The sequence below is a fragment of the Vombatus ursinus genome, unplaced genomic scaffold, assembly GCF_900497805.2.
Source record: "Vombatus ursinus unplaced genomic scaffold, bare-nosed wombat genome assembly UNPS02014784.1, whole genome shotgun sequence".
Taxonomy (NCBI): domain Eukaryota; kingdom Metazoa; phylum Chordata; class Mammalia; order Diprotodontia; family Vombatidae; genus Vombatus; species Vombatus ursinus.
Genome location: NW_020954562.1, coordinates 2,297,393 through 2,317,513, shown reverse-complemented (window position 1 = coordinate 2,317,513; position 20,121 = coordinate 2,297,393). Strand labels below are relative to the sequence as shown.

General features: G+C 37.7%; 1 protein-coding gene across 2 annotated transcripts in view; it reads right to left on the bottom strand.

Moving 5' to 3' along the window:
- The window catches only part of IL15 (interleukin 15), a 142,067-nt gene that overhangs the window by 68,268 nt on the left and 53,678 nt on the right, over positions 1-20,121 (bottom strand). The window lies entirely within an intron of this gene.

Here is a 20,121-nt window from a genome sequence, read left to right as displayed (position 1 = left end):
CATTTAGGAATGACTATGTGCCCGGCACTGCAGGAACTTTCCAAAATAGAGCTCATGTTTATAGTAAACATATATATATATATATATATATATATTAAAGGCAAAAGCCTCAAGTCTTTCTATTCGATTGTAAGCTCCTTGAGGGCAGCAACTCTTATCTCTGTACCTTCCCAATATCTAGAATGCTTCAATGCATATAGCAGGCACTTAAATTCAATTTGACAATCAATCAATCAACAACTTTTATTAGTTATCTACTATGTGCCCAACAGTTTTGGGTACTGAGGTTTATATTCTACTGAGGAAGCAACACATATCTACAAATTCAATACAAAATACATAAACAGTAAATACAAATAAATTTCCATAAGGGAAGAAGAGACACTAATAGCTGGGGAGGGGTCTGGAAAAACCTCATATAACAGGCGGTACTCAAGTTGAGCTTTGAAGGAAGCAGAAGTTCTAAGTAATAGGTAATAATAATACATAGAGTTATATAGTCCTTTAAGGTTTGCAAAATGCTTTACATGTCTTGTCTCCTCTGACTGACAACAATCCTATGAAGTAGCTATCCCAATTTTATAGATGACGAAACTGAAGCACAGAGAGGTTAAGTCACACAGCTAGCAAATGTGTAAGGCAGGATTTGAACTCAGATCTTCCTCTTTCCAAGTGCTATACTCTATACCACTATGCCACCTAGCTGCCCCTAATAAATGGTGGTAAATGGGGCAGCCAGTTAGTGCAGTGGTTAGAGCACCAGCCTTGGAGTCAGGAGGACCTGAGTTCTAATGCGGTCTCAGACCAGATACTTGACACTTACTAAATGTGTGACCCTGGGCAAGTCACTTAACCCCAATTGCCTCACAAAATTAATTAATTAATTAATTAGATGGTGGTAAAGAGGGAGCACATTCCAAGTATGAAGACTTGCTTGTGAAAAGTCACTAAGGAAAAAGGTGAAATGTATACATAGAACAGCATGATAATAATAATAATGATAAGCCTGGAAAGATATCCTGAAGCCAGACTACAAAAGGCTTTGAATGCTATACAGAAAAGTTTGTACCTGATCTTTGAAATAAAAGACCATCACAGGAGCTTTGTGAGCCAGGGAGTAACATGGTAAGTAATATGGTTCAGGAAGATGACTGACATCTGTTTGGAATATTAGCAAGGTACAATAGTATAAGGGAGAAGTGACAAGGGCCTTACCCATGATAATGGCCAACGAGGGGAGAAAACGGAACAGGTGCCAAGGGGCAATTGAGGTAGATCCAAGAGAACTTGGCAACTGACTGAATATTGGGCATAAGAGAGATTGAAGAGTTTAGGATGCCTATGGAATTGCAACCTGGGTAACTGAAAGGACAGATGGTGGTTACCTTAACAGAATTAGGGAAATTTCAAAAAAATGGGTAGTTTGAGAGGAAATAGAATGAGTTAATATTAAGTTTGGGATGGTTATAGGTTATCCAATTGGAAATGGCCAGTAAGCCATTGATGATGTGGCATTGGAGTTCAGATGAAAGACTGGCTAGATATATAGATTTGGAAGTCATTTGCATAGAGATGATAACTGAACCTGTAGGAGTTTTAATAAGCATTTATTATACAAGGTTCATTGTTATACATTTTGTATTCATATAACACGTTTTTTTCTTCAAAGGCTGTAGTTCTTTAGAGACTGAAATATAACATCAACTATAGACTGCACTCAAATTTTCGATAAACCACATTAAATTTTAAAAGTTAGGACAGCCAATGCTTGGATCAATGTGCTAACTTATTCATTGCTTTGTTTAAAAGAATTAATAAACTTGATATTAAATTTCACTTTTCTCTAGAAGAGCTAATAGGATCATAGATTAAAAGCTAGAAGGAAACTTAGAGGTCACTCTAGTCCAATGAGCTCATTTTACAGACAAGGAAACTGATCAATATAGAGTGACTTAATGAACGTTTAAGTGCCTATCATGTACATAGGGCAGCTAGGTAGCACAGTGGGTAGAGCATCAGCCTACCTGAGGATCTGAGTTCAAATCTAGGTCTCAGACACGTACTAGCTGTGTGACCCCGGGCAAGTCACTTAATTCTCTTTGCCTCAGTTCCTCATCTGTAAAATGAGCTGGAGAAAGAAATGGCAAACCACACCAGTATCTTTGCCAAGAAAATCTCAAATGGGGTCATGGAGAGTTGGAAATGACTGAAACAACAACCACCACCATGTGCAAATCACTAAGCATTGCCTGAAGATTCAAAGACAAAAATGAAATAGATCCTGCCCTCAAAGGGCTTACATTCCACTGGGGGGATCCAACATGTATACAGATAAATATAAATCAAGTAAATGCAAAATAATGTTGATGTGAAGGCAGAGACAATAACGGCCATTCTGAATAGTTTTTATGGGGTCAGTGACATTTATTCCCTTCCAGAGAATGAAAACAACATTTCCTGATTGTGAATTCTCTGTTACAAAAGAAAAAGTCATATCCAATTAAAAAGGGGACATGGTGCACTTTCACTAAGGAAGAAAAGAAGCCTGGCCTCACTAAGGGATAGAACCTGCAAATCTTGGCAAAGAGCTCTGATGACATAGAACATAGAAATGGCATATATATTAAAACTATTCTATTTTTCATAGCTGAGTTTTGCCCCTTTCTAGGCAGCCTGCTCTGACCCTCCACTTCCAGGGTGTACCATATTGGAACCAGATTTGGTACAGACACTCAACTAGCTTTAGCTCTAATGCAGCTCAGAACTTCTGAGCTCAAGTGATCCACCAGCCTCAGTCTCTCCAGTAGCAGGGATTACAGGGATGCACAGTAGGATGAGAACAATTCTTTCCAATGGCCATGAAGGCTGCTGAAGCAGACCCTGTGGAGCACTTAGAGCTTGATCAGACATAGAAGACACGAAAGACACCAAGGTTTTCTACTGTATCCTGGGTCATCACTAGTCATCTTGACTTTTGTCTTGCCACTGGACTTAGATGACTCTGGAAGAGAGTCTGGAAGAGATGACTCTGGAAGTGAGCCTGATGACTTTGTGCAATGCTACCTCACTTAAATCCATCACCCCATGATGTCATTGGTCCTCTTTAAAGCAAAGAGCAAACAACAGCAACCATGCCTAGCCCATGCACATTAAATTTAGGGAAAGCTACCCATCCACAACCTAGCTTATTTGACAATGTTTTATGGTTGAATTCCTATAAGTCTTGGGGAGATGACAGATAGGAAAAAGATGATAGATATGAAAAGAGGAAAGAGGGAGAGAGAATGAAGAGAGGGAAGAAGATGAAGATGGAGACAGAGATGGAGAGGAAGAGAAAGCTGCTCTCTGGTTCCCTATTATTCCTTCTTATACAAATCTGAATCAGATCTGGATCTGCTTCTGTTTCTCCCCTTCCTGTTCTACTACTATCAAATGCCAAATTAAAAACCAGTTACCAAGAATACAATCATTAAAAAAAAACAAATTGTATAGTAGTAGACATTGCACTTCAAACAAAAACAACCAGGTTCAAGGACTGATTCTTCTACTTACTTGCTGTGTAACCTTGGACAGCTTATTTTACCTGAGCCTGTTTCCCCATCTATACAAAAATTAACAAAAAATCTTCTATATCCTAGATGGTGTAAGGGAAAGAATGCTTATTTTGAATCAGAAGACCTGAGTTCAAATCCTGCTCTTCCACCTTCCACATGTGAGACCATGGACCAGTCATTTAGCTTTTTTAGGCATCATTCTCCTCAGCTGTGAAATGAAGAGGTTAAATTAGGTGACCTTAAAGTCTCTCTAGACTCTAAATCTATGATACTATGATGAACCTCTGCTTGAAAATGTCCAGTGACAGGGGAATCCACCAATTTGTGAAGCAGCCCACTGCAATTTTAAATAGCTCTAATAGCTAGAAAATTCTTCCTTACACTGTGCTGAAATTTGTCCCTCAATTATCTCTACTCATTGGTGCTAGTTATTCTCTCTGGAACAACCATTCCAGACAGATGGACTCACCTGGGCAAAGAAACCAAAGAGGAAACACACAGGATGTGTTTATCCCAGGAAAGCAGGGCTGGTTCAATATTAAGAAAATTATCAGTACAATTGACCATATCAATAACAAAAACAACAAATATCACATGATTATGTTAATAGAGGCGGAAAAGGCCTTTGACAAAATGTAACACCCATTTCTGTCAAAAAGAAAACAGTAGAAAGAATAAGAATCAATGGAGCCTTTTTAAAATGATATGTAGCATCTATCTAAAACCAAGAGCAAGCATCATCTGTAACGGGGAAAAACTTGAAGCCTGCCTGATAAGATCAGGAGTGAAACAAAGATGTTTATTATCACCACTATTATTCAACATTGTACTAGAAATGCAGGCTATAGGAATAAGACAAGAAAAAGAAAATGAAGGAATAAAAAATAAGATGAGGAAACAAAACTATCACTCTTTGCAGATGACATGATATATACCTAGAGAAACCTAGAAAACCAACTAAAAACTTGTTGAAAACAACAACTTCAGCAAAGTTGCAAGATATAAATAAACCAACATAAACATTAGCATTTATAAACACTACCAACAAAATACGGCAGAAAGAAGCTGAAAGAGAAATTCCATTTAAAATAACTGCAGATAACATAAAATACTTGGGAGTCTATTTGCCAAGACAAACCTAGGGATTATATAAAAACAATTACAAAACACCTTTCACATGAATAAAGACAGATCTAAACAACTGGGAAAATATTAATTGTTCGGGAGTAGGCTGAGCCAATATAATAAAAATGACAATTCTATCTAAGGTAATTCACTTTTTTAGTACCATACCAATCAAACTACCAAAGAATTATTTTTTCACATTCTTTTTTAAAACATTTTAAACTTTTAATTATGTATTCATAAGATTCTTTTCTTTTTAAATTTTGAGTTCCAAATACTCTTCCTCCCTCCCACTTTTCTCACACACCCACTGAGAAGGCAAGCAATATGATATCAATTATACATGAGAAATCATGTGAAACATATTTCTGTATTAGCCATACTTCAAAAAAAAGCAAGAAAGATAAAGTGAGAAAATTTACTTCTGTTTGCACTCAGAGTTCATCAGTTCTTTCTCTAGAAGTGGATAGCATTTTTTTTCATCATGAGTCCTTTGGAATTGTCTTGATCAGAGTAACCAAAATTTTTATAATTGATCATCATCACAATTCTGCTGTTACTATGCACAATGATCTTCTGGTTCTTTTTACTTTGCTTTATATCAGTTCATATAGGTCTTGCTCTGTTTTTCTGAAATCACCCCCCCATCATTTCTTATAGCATAATAATATTTCAACGCAATAATAAGCCACAACATGTCCAGTCATCCCCCAGTTGATGAACACCTCTTCAATTTCTAATTCTTTTCCACCACAAAAAAGAGCTGCTATAAATATTTTTGTCCATATAGGTACTTTTTCTTTTTCTTTGATCTTTTTGGGATACAGACCTAGTAATGTCATTGTTTGATCAAATGGTATGAACAGTTTTATATCCCTTTGGGTATAGCTCCAAATTGTTCTCCAAAATGGTTGGACCAGTTCACAACTACACCAACAGTTCACTGATGAACCAATTTTTCCCTCATCCCCTCTGGCATTTGTCATTTCTCATAGGTGTGAGGTGATACCTCAGAGTAGTTTTAATTTGTATTTCTCTAATCAATAGTGATTTTGAGCAATTTTTTTCCATATGACTATAGATAGCTTTGATTTCTTCTAAAAACTGCGTGTTCATATCCTTTGACCATTTATCAATTGGGGAATTACTTGTATTCTTATAAATTTGACTCAGTTCTCTATATATTTTAGAAATGAGGCCTTTATCAGAGACACTGGTTGTAAAAATTCTTTCCCAGTTTTCTGCTTCCCTCCTAACCTTTTGCATTGGCTTTGTTTTTGTAAAACCTTTTCAATTTAATGTGATCAAAATCATCCATTTTGCATTTCATAATGTTCTCTCTCTCTTGTTTGGTTTTAAATTCTTCCATTCTCCATAAATCTGACCAGTAAACTATTCCTTGCTCTCCCAGTTTGCTTATAGTATCAAACTTTGTATCTAAATTGTGTACCCATTTTAACTTTATTTTGGTATAGAGTATAAAACGTTGGTCTATGCCTAGTTTCTGCCATATTCTTTTCCAGTTTTCCCAGCAGTTTTTGTCAAATAGTGAATTCATATCCCAGAAACTGGAGTCTTTGGGTTTATCAAAGAGTAGATTACTATGGTCATTGACTACTGTGTCTTGTATACCTAACCTATTCCACTGATCCACCACTCTATTCCTTAGCCAGTACACCAAGTAGTTTTGATGATTGCGGCTTTATAATACAATTTAAGATCTGGTACAGCTAGGCCACCTTCTCTACTCTTTCTTTTCATTAATTCCCTTGATATTCTGGACCTTTGGCTCTTCCAGATGAATTTTGTTATTACTTTTTCTAACTCTATAAAATAATTTTTGGTAGTTTGATTGGTATGACGCTGAATAAGCAAATTAATTTAGGTAGAATTGTCATTTTTATTATATTAGCTCAGCCTTCCCATAAGCAACTGATGTTTTTCCAATTATTTAGATCTGACTTTATTTGTGTGAAAGTGTTTTGTAATTGTGTTCATACAGTTCCTGGATTTGTTTTGGCAGATAGACTCCCAAATATTTTATAATTTCTACAATAACTTTAAATGGAACCATATAGAAATTTAAATAGTTAACTTTATTGAATTTCTTATGATTACTCTTTCCTTCTTATCTTTTTATGCTTCCCTTGAATCTTCTGTTGAATGGCAAATTTTCTTTTCAACTCTGGTCTTTTCATCAGGAATGCTTGAAAGTCCTCAACTTCATTAAATATTCATTTTCCCCCCAAAATATTACACTCAGTTTTGCTGGACAGGTGATTCTTGATTGTAATCCTAGCTCATTTGCCTTCTGGAATATCACATTTCAAGCCCTCTTCTCCTTTAACATGGTAGCTGCTAAATCTTGTGTGATCCTGCCTATGACTCCATGATATTTGAATTGTTTCTTTCAGGCCATTTGAAGCATTTTCTCCTTAACCTGGGAACTCTGGAATTAGACTATGATATTTGGGAGTTTTCATTTTTTTATTTCTTTCAGGATTGGTGGATTCTTTCAATTTCTACTTTGCTCTTTGGATCTAAGTTATCAGGGCAATTTTCCTTGATAATTTTGTGAAATTCAACATCTAGACTTTTTCTTTGATCGTAGTTTTCAAGCAGTTCCATAAATATTAAATTATATCTCCTCAATCTATTTTTTCCAAGTTAGTTATGCTCCAGTGAGATATTTCATATTTCTTCCTTTTTTCCCCCCATTAATTTGGTTTTGATTGTTTCTTGACGTCTCATGAAGTCATTAGCTTCCAGTGGCCCAAGTCTTATTTTTAAAGAATTATTTTCTTCAGCATGCTTTTGTACCTCTTTTTCCACTTGGCCAATTTGGTTTTTTAAGGAGTTTTTTCTTCAGAGAATTTTTGTGCCTCTTTTACCACTAGGCCAATTCTGGTTTTTTAGGTGGTATTTTCTTATGCCTTTTTCGTGCCTTTTTTACCAAGCTGTTGATTCTCTTTTAATAATTTTCTTGCATCACTCATGTCTTTTCCCAGTTTTTCTTCTACCATTGTTATCTCTTTAACTCTTCAGGAATTCTGATTGGGAATTAGTCCAATTAGCATTTTTACTGGAAGCTTTTTTTTTGGTACCTGTTTTCACATTGTTGTCTTCTCAGTTTATGTCTTAGTCTTCCCTGCCATCATAGTAGCTTTTGGGGGTGTGTGGAATGTTCAGGAAGGACTGGCACCTCAGGTCAGAAGGCTTGCTGAGACCTTTTTAGGGTTGCTCACACTCTTTTTATGTCCACCTATTGCCCAATTCTCACCTGCGGCTCCAAGAAGTTGTAGCATGTGCAACAGCCACATCCCAGTAATACTGTCTTGGCAAACAAACTAAAACCAGGTTGAGGGTAGCCAACAGGCCTTAAACTTGTTGGTGAATTAGGGGGATGCCTACCCCAAGCATGTGAAGACTTCTCCCAGCAGAGTGGGTGGATGAGAACAAAATGTTCAAAACAGGCACGAAGACAGCTGAAGCAAGCACTGTGGAACACTTACAGCTTGGTAAGACATCAAAGAAGCCAAGGTCAATACTGCATCTCCAGCCACTGCCAGTGATCCTGACTTTTGTTTTGCCACTGGACTTCAGTAATCCTGGAAGAGAGAGTGAGGCGGACAACTATACAACTCTTCCTCACTTAAATCCAATTCACTGGCAAGTCAAGACATCACTACCCGTGATGAGAGAGTAACTTCTTATGGTCAAATTATCTTTTCGTTGTTGTTTGCTCATTTTACCAGCTTATTTTTTTTTCTTACTTTGAACTTTATGTCAAAGTTGGGTTTTGTTCACCTGAGGGTGGGGAGCCACTATACCAAGCCTCAGGCTTTTTGGTGTTGCTATTTTCAGAGCTGCTTCTGGGAGTGTACAAGTTTTTGGTGCTTACAAAATGGTGTGATCCAGTGGGAGGTGTGTTCACTGTTCTCTTGGTCTGCAGTCTGATTTTTACCCAGGAAGGGCCTCTGGTCCCCTGTAGCTGCTTATATCTGCTTTGGAACTGTGAACAGGGTCCCTGCTCCCTTCTGACTGACCACCAGCACTTCCTTCCACCCTGGAAATGCAACCCAGAACTGTGTATGAGCAACAGAGTTACCAATAAACACTAGCTGTACCCTGTGCCAGCAAAGGGTTCTTTGTCATCCCCTTTCTGGCCAGTTGCCCAGCATCCTTACCATTTCTGGACTGAACACTCTGGAAGGTGCTGCTGCTGCTATGACACTGTGGCTGTAGCCATGATTGTGGGCTCCCGACAAACCTCCACCCCAATGTTACAGATTTCTCCTGTCTACCTCTTAAGTTTTCATTGGCTGGAAAAAAATATCTCACACTGACTTTTTGTTGGCTCTGCTACTCCAAAATTTGATCTGAGGCATTATTTTAAAGATGTTTGGAGGAGGAATGGTGGTAAGAGTTCAGCTGGGTAGCTTCCCCTAACTTGCTATGTTGGCTCTACCAGTCCCCACCCCCAAGAATTATTTCATAGGACTAGAAAAAATAGTGACAAAATTCATCTGGAAGAACAAAATGTCAAAAATATCAGGAGAACCAATGGGTGAAAATGTGAAGGAAGGGGGCCTAGCAGTTCAGGACTTCAAACTATATTATAAATTAGTAATCATCAAAACAATCTGGTACTGGCTTAAAAAAAATAACCTGGTGGATCAGTAGAACAGATTAGGCACACAATACACAGTAGTAAATGATCATGTCAATCTAGTGTTTTACAAACCTAAAGATCCAAGCTTTGGGGGTAAGAACTTTTCAAGGAGTTTAGCCACAAAGGGCAGAAAAGATACAGGACAATCGTTAGCGGGAACAGAAGGATTAAGTGAAGGGTTTTTTTTTGTTTTTTTTTTGAGAATGAGGGAGACACGGTCATATTAATAGGCAGTAGGAAATGAACCAGTAGAGAGGAGGAGATTGAAAATAAATCAGAGAGTGGGAATGATAGAAATGTTATGGAATGGCATCACTTAAGTAGGTAGGGGGGTTAACCTTGGTAAGGAGTAAGGTCACCTCTTCATGTGAAAAAAGAGTAAAGGAGGAGAAAGTGGCAGAAGGGACCTGAATGACAGGAGAGGAAGAAGAGGAGAGAAGAGGGAGCTCAAAGCAAATGGCCAACATTTTTTTTCTGCAAAATATGAAGCAAAGTTCTGAGTTGAAAGGGGAAAGGGAAGGGGGCACCAGAGGAGGTTTGGAGAAGGGCAACAAGGTTTGGAAGAGCCACTGTGGGGAGTGGAATAGTGAGTTGATAAGGGAAGCACAGTAGGATTGCCTAGAAGCAGTGAGGGCCCAGCCAATGTTATATAACACAAACTTGTAGGGCACGCAGTCAGAGTATTTTCAGAAAGTTTTCATCTTTGTTTAGCAACACGTGTAGGAGTAAAGGCTGCAAATGGTGAGAATGATCATATAGGTGTGTGTTTGTATATGGGTGTACATATATACACATGTGTATACACATATACATACATATAATACATACATACATGAAGTTATGTAACATTACGGCTGGATGCTTTATTTTAAATATGTATTATCACATATGCTTTTGATTATATTAGAATTCAATTTTTTTAGAAGTGCTTGCAGTTAACACATAACTATGTACAGTATGACTGCCAATGTCAGGTTAATTTCTCCTGTTTATCATAGTGTTAGTAATGCGTATTAAGAAAATTTATGTTCACCACAAAATTTTCTGGGGCCGCAATTTTTTTTTTACCTTTTTGGCGAGGCAATCAGGGTTAAGTGACTTACCCAGGGTCACACAGCTAGTAAGTGTCAACTGTCTGAGGCTGGACTTGAACTTGGGTCCTCCCAACTCCAAGGCCAAAGCTCTATCCACTGTGCCACCTAGCTGCCCCTGGGGCTGCAATTTTTTACTGAGAAAGATGAAGCAGTTATAAGTTGCTGGGGAAGGTGGGCAGGGGTCAAATGCCTTACAGAATTTTCTAGACTGGACAGCCACTACTATTTTGCATAAAACACAGTGGCTGATGTAGTAAAGTTAAACAGTTTTCTTACCATGGTGCCTTCAATCCCTTTTCGATTTGAGGAGGAGACCTGGGTAGGCTTAACTCAGTCTGGAAGTTTAATAACTCCTTAGAACTAAACTGGGTTTCTGAGTCCAGTAAAGGGTGGTTTGTCACAAAGAATTCAAAGTTTAGCAATCAATAAGACATTCAGTGCAAAAGCAGCTAATAAAAGAGCTCTAAGAAGAGGACAAAGGACAGAACTCATTTCAGCCTAGGTCCCTGTAACTTCCAGTGTAACCTGCCTGGTGAGGGAAGAGCTTTCTCAATGACTGACAAAACGGATCAGAAAAGCTGTATAGAGCATTCTGTCTTCTGACTGAGAAGCTTAATAGACAGACAAAGAGAGGTCCATAGCTATTAGATGACAAAACTGATTGAATACAGCTCTTTCTCTTCAGGGGAAAGGTTTACTAATCACATCCCCTTGAAGGCATAAATGAGATTTGATGGGATAGCACTGATGCCAGAATATGGTTCAGAAAGGAGATAGCTTCTTAAAAAGGAAAACAATGCATAAAGAAGGAAGAAATTAAAGTATTACTATATATCAAAAATATATGTTCAGGTAAAGAAATCCAGCAACCTTAGTGGGGAAAAGAACATCTATGTGAAGACTTACAGAAGTAGAATAGAAACAACATTGTCGTAAGAGAATATTACAGACTGTCTAAAGGGAAGGAGGAAAACGAGGGGGGTAAATGAAGAGTTTAGGCTATGTGCCACAAACCTAGCACAGAAATACAAAGAAGTAATGTAAGATTTCGATTACCAGATAACTGCCAGAGTTTTCTCAGTCAAAAGCAGGACAAGTTATAAACTACCGGACTGCTTTCACGATGATTTTATCATGCAAAAGATTTTAGGGGGGAAAAGAGAAAGAAAAAAACAATGCTATTCTGGACCTCATTTTTTAAGTACCAGGAGTAATAGAAATAACAAGGATCTCTTGTTATTGAGTCATTTCAGGTGTGTCTGACTCTTCATGACCCCATTTGTGTTTTCTTGGCAAAGATACTGGAGTGGTTTGCTATTTCCTTCTCTACCTCATTTTTCAGATGAGGAAACTGAGGCAAACAGGGTTAAGTGATTTGCCCAGGGTCACACAGCTAGTAAGTGTCAGAGACCAGATCTGAACTCACGAAGATGAGTCTCGCTGACTTCAGGCCCAGCAGTCTATCCACTTTGCCCCTTACCTGCCCAACAAGAACCTGAGGGATAAGTAACTAGTACATCCTAGAACTTTGTGTTAAGAAAGTAGAGGAAGTCAGGCACATTCTGAAGTGCAAACTAGATTTGGAAAGAAAAGATTCCAAAGCATTTTGGAAAAAGGATGGGCAGAACCCCCTGGCCAAAATTCCACAGGGGAGATCAGACCAGTGAGGATAGGAAGTTCCCAAGAAGGAAATTATTATTATTATTTTTACTATTATTTGTTGTTGAGGCAATCAAGGTTAAGTGACTTGCCTAGGGTCACCTGGCTAGTAAGTGTCAAGTGTCTGAGGTTGAATTTGAACTCAGGTCCTCCTGACTCCAAGGCCAGAGTTCTATCCACTACACCTCCTAGCTGCCCTTACCAAGAAGGAAATCCTCAAGACAAACAGAAATAATCCTGAGGAAGAATAGAAAGAATTTATCTAAACAAACTAATGTGGATGCCAAAGTAACTTCTTAGTCATTATAAATAGTTTTTAAATGATACAGAGAAAATGAAAGCAAGGGAAATTATGGAAGATGAAAAAACCACATTAGACACACTAAAATCCAAAGTGCATTAAGTCTGGCAAGAAATGTTAAGGGCAGCAAAACGGATTTAGTCATCAGAGTTATAGTGTGGGAAAATCAAGGTTTGAATGAGAGGTAGGACAACTGGTCTGAGAAGAGACAAAGATAATGGAGAGAAAGCACAACATTCCACTCTTACTTGGATTCTTTCTTTTTTCTGTCAAGGAGAATGCTCTTTGGGCAGCAGAGGATACAACAAAAAATAATTAATGGAGAATTGAAATCCAACAAAAGTAAGAAAACAGTAAAAATGTGGCTAGCTCTCTTTGAAGATTTCAATTCATCAGGTTCAGGCAAACTAGAGCCCCACTTACCAAATAACTGTTGAATATGTCTGCTTAGCTACTATCTCGAAGACACTGGAAAAGAGAAACAAGAGCAAAACAAGAGCGAGAGAGAGTGAGAATGAGAGCAAGAGAGAGAGTGCAAGCAATGGACCTGGGAACCAGAGAATGGTCATTATTGTCCTCATTTCCTTTTTGCTTCTTTTTTTTTCCCCCAACAAAATCAAGTTAAGATTTACTCCAGCTGAGATATGATTGTTTGGGCTGTATACATTCCTTTTTTTTCCAATTACATGTAAAAACAATTTTTAGCATTTGATTTTTTAAAAAAATTTAGTTCCAAATTCTGTCCTTCCCTCCCTCCTTCTCTCCATCCCCCCTTATAGAAAAGGCAAGAATCCTGATATAGCTATACATGTGCAGTCGTGCAAAACCTATTCCTATGTTAGTTATGTTGTGAAAGAAAATAGACCAAAAACAACAAAAAATCAGAAAAATAAAGTTTTTAAAAGTACGCTTCAATTTGCATTCAGACTCCATCAGTTCTTTCTCTGGAGATGGATAGCATTTTCCATCACGAAACCTTCAGAATTTTCTTGGATCACTGTATTGCTGAGAATAACTAAATCCTTCATAGCTCATCATCATACAATATTATTGTTACTAATGTACAATATTCTCCTGGTTCGGCTAACTCAATTCACTTGTATCAATCACGTAAATCTTTCCAGGTTTTTCTGAGATGATCCTGCTCATCATTTCTTATAACACAATAGTATTTCACTACAAGCATATACCACTTTTTCAGCCATTCCACAGTTGATGGTTATCCCCTCAATTTTCAATTCTTTGGTACCACAAAAAGAGCTTCTATAAATAATTTTGTATACATATAATATGTCCTTCCCCACCTTTTTAAAATCTCTTTGGGATACAGACATAGTAGTGTTATTGCAAGGTCAAAGGGTATACATAGTTTTATAGCCCTTTGGACATAGTTCCAAATTGCTCTCCAGAAATGTTAGATCAATTCACAACTCCACCAACACTGCATTACTGCATTAGTGTCCCAATTTTTCACATTTTCTCCAACATTTGTTATTTTCCTATTTTGTCAATTAGCCAATCTGAGAGGTATGAATCTACAGGATTGTTTCAATTTGCATTTCTCAAGCATTTTTTCAAATGAGATAGCTTTGATTACATGATTTAGAAATTGCCTATTCATATCTTCTTACCATTTATCAATTTGGGGGAATGACTTGTATTCTTATAAATTTGACTCCGTTCTCTAAATATTTGAGAAATAAGGGTTTTATCAGAGAAATGTGCTATAATTTTTTTTCAAGGCTATTATTACTAATTGTATTTCCCTTCACCCTACTTTCCCCCCATTTACTCTTCTTTCTCCTTTTACCTCATCTCTTCAAAAAAATATTTCATTTCTGACCACTGTCTTCCCCAATCCATCTTCCCTTCTATCAGTAACCCCCCCCCCCAGGTCCCCTTCCCCTCCTACTTCTGAGTATGGAAAGACAGATTTCTATATCCAACTGAGTGAACATGTTATTCCCTCTTTGGGCCAATTCAGATTAGAGTAAGGCTCAAGCATTGCCTACCACCCCTCTCATTTTCCCCTCCATTGTAAATCTCTTCTTTGCATGCCTCTTTTATCTGAGAAAAATTTCCCCATTTTACCTCTCTTCTCCCCTGTCTTCCAGTGCACCCTCTTTCTCACCCTTTAATTTTATTTTTTTAAATCATCCCATCATAATTAACTTACTACCATGCCTTCTGTTTATTTATACTACTTCCAACTGCCTTAATAATAAGAAAGTTCTTATGAGTTACACATATCATCTTCCCATGTAGGAATATAAACAGTTTAACTTTATTGAGTCCCTTATGACTTCTCTTTCCTGTTTACCTCTTAATGTTTCTCTTGAGTCTTATATTTGAAAGTTGATTTATTCATCTCTAGTCTTTTCATCAGGAATACTTTAAAGTCTTCTATTTCATCAAATATCCACTTTTACCTTCAAGGATTATGCTCAGTTTTGCTGGGTAACTGATTCTTGGTTGTAATCTTAGTTCCTTTGCCCTCTGGAATACATTCCAAGCTCTCTACTCTTTTAATGTGGAAGCTACTAAATCTTGTGTGATACCAACTATGGCTCCACAATATTTAAATTATTTCTCTCTGGCTGCTTGCAATATTTTCTCCTTAACCTAGAAGCTCTGGAATTTGACTAAAATATTCCTGAGAGTTTTCGTTTTTGGATTTCTTTCAGGAGATGGTGGTGGATTCTTTCAATTTCTATTTTACTCTTTGGTTCTAGAATATCAAGGCAGTGTTCTTTGTTATTTTCTTAAAAGATAATGTCTAGTTTTTTTTTTAATCATAATTTTCAGGCAGTACAATAATTCTTAAATTATCTCTTCTATATCTATTTTCCAGGTCAGTTTTGTTGTTGTTGTTGTTGTTGTTTGGTTGTTTTTTTGTTTTTTTTTAATGAGACATTTCATATTTTCTTCTATTTTTCTATTCTTTGGATTTTTATTATTTCTTAATGTCTCATGGAGTCATTAGCTTCCACTTGACCAATTCTAATTTTTAAGAAATTATTTTACACCCAGGGCAGAGCCAAGATGGCAGAGTAAAAGCAGTGACTTGCTTGATCTCTCCCCCAAATCTCTCCAAATACCTGTAAAAAATGCCTCTAAACAAATTCTAAAATGGCAGAACCCACAAAATGACAGAGTGAAACAAATTTTCAGCCCAAGACAACCTGGACCATTGATTAGAAAGGTATATCGCGCTGGGTGGGGAAAGGAGCACAGTTTGGCATGGGTGTGCAGGCAAAACAGACCTCAGCAAAGGTAGAGCAGGTCTCAGGGGACTGAATCAAGGACAACTGTGGTGGTTTCCAGATTTCTCAACCCACAAATGCCAAAGACAACTTAGAAGGTCAGTAGGAAAAGTCTGTGACTGCAGCAAGAGACAAGCTGGGTCCCAGTCCCAATCCCTGAGCACGGCCCTGGGGCGATGGCTGCTTCCTTATTTGGAGAAACTCAGGGGAGTCCCTGCCTTTACTCTGCCATCTTGGCTCCACCCCTAATTTTGAATAAAGAGAAGAATGTAGAGGCAGAGGGGATTTGTTCTGTGAAGTTTGGATTTAATCCCCTTAATAATCCTTCAAATCCCCTTAATAAAAGGATTTGTTCTTTGAAGTTTAGATTCAAAGGGCTGCATTTGAGGACTTGGGGGGCCACATGTGGCCTGGAGGCTGCAAGCTCTCCACCCCTCAATATAGGCCAGTGAGCATGCCATCTATTCCTGGCAAAATTGCAAAATGCATTATAAAAGAGTTAGTGAACATATAGAAATGGAAATGGTGGCCACCAAGAGCCAATGTGGCTTCATCAAGAACATCTCATGAGAGACTAACCTTGTTTTCAATGTGGGGACTTACTGAAATGTAAACAAAACATTTGACAACAAGTATTACATAGTCCCTATAAACAAGACAGACAGATGTGGGTTAGAAGATGGTAGAGTGGACTGGGTAATTGATTAATAGCTTAATGTCAACTTGGAGGGAGGTCTTAGTGAGGTGCACCAACCATCTATCTGTCCTTGGCTTTGTACTATTTAACTTCTTTTTAGTAATGACATGCTTATCAAATCTGTAGATGGGGGAGCTATGGCTAGGCAGTAATTCACCTTAAAACACTGGAGTCTTCAATGAACTACAAGCTCAATGTGAGTAGGTAGTATGATAAGGCACCCCTAAAAGTTAATGCGATGTTGGCCTTAGGCAAGGAAGATGGTTCAGAATAAGGGAAGTGATAGCCCAGTTTCATTTTGTCCTCTTCTGGAGCTCAGTCAAAAAGGCCACGGATGAGCTAAAGAATATTCAAAGAACAGTGGCCTGAATGATGAGTAGCCTCAAGATCATGCCACATAAGGATTCCTTAACAGAATGAGGCACGTTCAACCTGGAGAGGAAAAGGCTGCTGGATGACATGATAGCTGCCTTCAAGAATCAAAAAAAAATTGAGAATAGTGATTTTCAAAGGGTTCCCAAGACCCATTCAAGGGGTCTGTAAGGTCAAAAATATTTTCATAATAATACTAAGATGTTTTTAATTTCTAACATGGTAAGTCTCCATAAATATCATCCACATAAACAAAAGCTCTTCGAGGAGTCTTCAATCATTTTTAAGAGTGTAAAAAATGTCCTGAGACCAAAAAGTTGAAAAGAAGGATTATGCTTATTCTGCTTGGTACCAGTAGGCAGAACCAAGAATAATGGGTAGAAATTACAGAGAGACCTACAACTATTCAAAAGTAGAATGGACTGCTTTCCAAGGCAGTTCCCCAATTGCCAACACACACACACACACACACACACACACACACACACACACACAATGGGTTCCCTAGCAATATCCAGAGGATTTCTCTTTTGGGATGCTGTCCAATGGGCTACTGTACAGATGTGGCTTTCACCAAATGGCCTGAAGTCCGTTCTAACTCCGAGATACCTCAATTTTGGTTATATATAAGCCTTAAAATGTTATGGAAATATGAACTGTGATTGTATGAGTTAAGAGAGAAGAGGGAATATAGCAAACATAAAGTACAAGGGGGAAAAGGTAGTAGCCAGGTTTGTGTTACATATATTTGTCTTATTTGTCAAGTTCTACTACTATCCCCGCTTTGTTCATTAGTGTGTTTCAGCATGGGCAATCTCATTATTCCTGGCTTGTAAAAGTCAACCATTTTACCCAACCTCCAGCCTGATCCAGTGGCACCAATACATCTTTCTTTTGCCAAAAGTACAGTGACAGCTCTGCCCTGTCCTGGTGAGACCACCACTGACTAACGTACTGACAGCACAGTGTATTTTGAGTCAGAGCACCTAGGTTTGAATCCTGGATCTGCTACTTACTATATGTGTTACCTTGGGTAGGTCACTTAATATCTACAGATTTCAGTTTCCTTCTCTGCAAAGTGAAGAGAGTGAGATGGATAATATCTAATTTTCAATTACAAAATGTATAATCTTCTTTTCTTTAAAAAATAAAAAAGAATAAAAACCTAAAATAACATTTCTGGAAAACCAGTGGTACAGCTTCCTTTTCCTTTAAACATTTGTAACAAAAGTCAGACCAGTCACACATCATATAGCTGCACGGACCTTAAAGGCCATTGAGTTCAACCTCTTCATTTGAGTATGGAAAGGGAAATAGGATTAAATGACTTTCTCAATGTCACACTGGTACTAAATGGAAGAACTGGGATTTGAACCTAGGTCATCTGACTTCAAATCTTTCCATTGTATCATACAGACGCCATGTGTAGATGTTGAAAATGCAAATACTTCTTTGAATTCTCCTGATATTTCTCAAATACGATCTTTAAAAACACCATCCTTCAACCTAAAAATCAGCCGTTCATTACAAAACAATTTTCCGGCACTGCCAGGATGGATAATTATTTGACTATTAAAGTGTAGATGGTGATTTATAACCCTCATAATGGCAACAGTCTCCAAACGATCACTGAGCTGCCACAGAAGACGTACCTCATCTGTTGCTGCATGAAATACTGTACAACAATTTGCAATGATGCACATATCTTATTACCTGCTGGTAATAACCTATCAGTGAGGACGACAGTTTAATTATACTGCACATTTCCCACTGGCAAACAACTGAATTCCAAACCTTTCTGCTGCTTTCTAACAATCCCTCACAGAGACACAGGAACCCAAGTTACCATCCCTATTCTCAGATTTTGCACTTAGGGTTACGTAATGAAAAAGACTTTTTTTAAAGTCAACAGCTGAATCTCTGTTAAATACAGAAGCACTTCTAATGGAAAAGTTCCTCAATGCCATGCCTTCAAATATTTTCCCCCAAAGTCAATGGCCCTTATCTATATATATACAACTCTATTACTATATATTAATTATACATAATTATAAGTACATAATCTATTATATAATTATTAATTATACATAATTATTTGTTATTTTATAATTATATCAATGTATTATATAATACACATGCATACATATAAACACATATACGTATATATTTTACACACATACATATATTCATTTTTATTTGTTTTATGCAATGACTTCCTGGGAGGGAGAAGGGAAGCAATACTTAGGAAAATTAAAGTTATATTAAAATATCAATAAAATGTGTATATATATTTATGGTATGGTACGGTATGGTATGGTATGGTATGTTTCTATTTTTAAATGCTGAGGTGGCAGGACAGCTAGGTGTTGCAGTAGATAGAGTGCCCGGCCTAGAATCAGGAAGGCTCATCTTCCTGAGTTCAAATATGACCTCAGACACTCAGTAGCTAGGTGACCCTTGGCAAGTCACTTCACCTTGTTTTCCTCAGTTTCTTCATCTGTAAAATGAGCTGTAGAAGGAAATAGCAAATCACTCCAGTATCTTTGCCAAGTAAACCCAAAACAGAGTCACAAAGAGTTGGACATGACTGAAAATACCTGAACAATAACAAATACTGAGGTGAGAAACCAAGGGTGTAGAATATCATGTATAACATCAAACAGCTGATGTATTGATTGGTTTGGCTGAATTTTTTTCTCTGTTTCTTTTTTATTGTTTGTCCCAAGGGAAGACTTGCTGGGTAGGGGTGGGGATAGGAAATGATCAAGATTTAAAACAAAAGATATCAATAAAATTGCATCCATATAACCATCTTTTCTATGACTACAATCATATAAACAAAAAACAACTAAAAGACAACTCAACCCTGCTTCATTGTATTAGCCATTTTTAGTCCCAAAGAAGTACACATCTCCTCTTCGTCTCCCCAGAGAAGTGGGGAACTATGGATATGGAATGTGGCATACAGCATCAAACAGCATCACTAGACTGGCTGCTTCTACTGAATACTTTTGTTACAAGGGAAGGATCCCGGGGGTGGGGCTGGGGGTGGTGGGGGAAGAGAGGGAGAGAGAGGGTAGGCATAACAGGCAATAACTATGGTGTGAAAACAAAAGACATTAATAAAACTTTTAAAAATGTATTCTTTCATAATAAATTTGGTCATGTAAGATCTGACCTCCTGGGGCTTTCTATTAGCCTTCAGTTTTTCTGCCCCAGACACTGGCTTGGACCCAGACTCAGCAACGCAACCAGAAATGGACAAAGCTGTTTCTGCTTCCCACTCAGTAGCACCATGAAAATCTTGCTTCCTGTGAACTTTTTGGGAAAGTAAACTAGTAAGTTGACTAGCTCCAGACAATATGAACACTTCCGGGGGTGTGT